The 1,887-nt window shown below is 39.8% G+C and overlaps 1 pseudogene; it reads right to left on the bottom strand.

Moving 5' to 3' along the window:
• Positions 1 to 352: 352 nt before the first annotated feature.
• On the bottom strand, positions 353 to 798 carry LOC123807684 (annotated as a pseudogene).
• Between the last annotated feature and the right edge of the window lie 1,089 nt (positions 799 to 1,887).

Genomic DNA, 1,887 nt, shown 5'->3' with positions numbered 1-1,887 from the left:
GGGAAAGGAGGGAGAAAGAGACGGAGGGAAACATGGTGTGTGAGTGAAACAGCAACCGGTTGTCTCTCTCACGCCTTGAACTGGAGACCTGGCCTGCAACCCAGGCATATGCCCTGACTGGGAATCAAATTGGCAACCTTTTGGTTCATGGGCTCAATTTACTGAGCCACACCAGCCCAGGTTAACCTTAGTTTTTATTTCATGTTTACTTTAGTAATGAAATGAATATTAAGCAATGTCTTTAAAAGAAATATTTATTTTAATTTTATTCTGATAACATACTATTTTGCAGCCAAAAACTGATTTTTTTTTAGCACTTGTGAGAATATAATGAACTCCCCTCGGTGTGGCTTCAAGCTACCAGCACACAGGCCCTACCAACATTCTTCATCTTCTCCTCAGCTCTTCTGCTGAAGAATTTGGCCTTCACAATGACAGGCTGCTTTGGGAGCTTTCCCTTCCCCAGAATTTTGTAGTAGCCTGATTGTACCACTTCAATGATAGGAGCAATTCCAGTATGGTTTTTGGCAGCATTCACCCATGTCTGCTCACTGACTGAGGTCTACAGTTTATCAAGGTTGACAGTGGGGCAGAAGCTCTGGTTCCTCTTTAAGTAGTAATGCTTCATATAACTTTCCCAAAGTAACCCTGGTAATACTTGTCAAAGTCGATCCTGTGATGATGCAAGCCACCAACTTTTCATTGGCCTCCTGGGTGCTTCCTGTGCTTGCAGATATGTCTGTAGCCATGGCTCATGTGGCTCTCAATTGTACAGGCCTTCCTCAGTCTGGATGGCATCCTGCTGGCCGAGATGCAAGAACGCAAAACTGATAATTTTTAAATAAACCACAAAGACAAAGACCATATGATCTCACCTATAAGTGGAATCAAAAAAAAAAAAGCAAGCAAAACATTACCAGGGACATTAAAATTAAGAACAAACTGGCATTAACCAGAGGGGAGGTAGTAGGGGATAATAGGGGAAAAGGTAGAAGGGTTGTCAGGAACATGCATAAAGGACACATGGACAATGCCAAAGCGGGATAGGATTGAGGGTGGGAGGTTAGAATGACTCGGGTAGGGGGGGACTGGTGGGTGGAAAATGGAGACAACTGTACTTGAACAAAAGTAAAAAAAATGAATAAATAAATCACAATACACAATAATATTTTATTAGGATTCCAGATGTCTGCCTTCTTAACTTCAGTTAAGTAATGATTATCTTTTCAGCTTTGTCCCAGAACAATTAGCATGAAAGGAAATGCTGATTTGTGCTCAGCATCTACAATTGGAAAGGACCAAAAATTCATTGGTCGTTCTAACAATGATAACAAACATTTGCTACATTTAATTTTTATTAGATCTGTAGTTATTGTTCTTTTTTCTCATTGTGTTCTCTGTGATACAGTGTACTGGAAAGCAGGAAGATAAGCATCCCTTTAATCTATGTGGCATATGTGCCCCAAACAGTGATTTTGCAGGACTGTGAGTTCTTGAACAATGGGATCTCAAATACTGTGTAATGTGGAAAAAAAGTGAACTGCTCTATCCTTTTTGGACAACTGCACATTTTCAACACTTTTTCTGCACAGTATCACCTCAAAGGGCTACTCTAATTAGTCAAAGAATCTTTCCTGCTGGGTGTGACATTTTCGCAGACATGATGTCACCTTCCAAAATTTCTTGGCTCACTAAAGGAAATATGAAACATGTTGACGTTATGCTGAAGATTAATTGGGTTCTAATTTTTAATTTTGGAAATCTTCTTGGCCCTTTTGAGTGACAGCTGAGATCAAACTCATGAATATATTGGAATAAATTACCTAAGGGGATAACTGTCCTCAGGGAATTTATAATCTTAATAGAGATGTCACACAAGCATGAGAT

Source organism: Phyllostomus hastatus, unplaced genomic scaffold, assembly GCF_019186645.2.
Source record: "Phyllostomus hastatus isolate PE091 unplaced genomic scaffold, TTU_PhHast_1.1 phas_scaffold_46, whole genome shotgun sequence".
Lineage (NCBI taxonomy): Eukaryota > Metazoa > Chordata > Mammalia > Chiroptera > Phyllostomidae > Phyllostomus > Phyllostomus hastatus.
The sequence above is the reverse complement of the archived record's forward strand: the minus strand, read 5'-3'. Positions and strand labels throughout refer to the sequence as shown.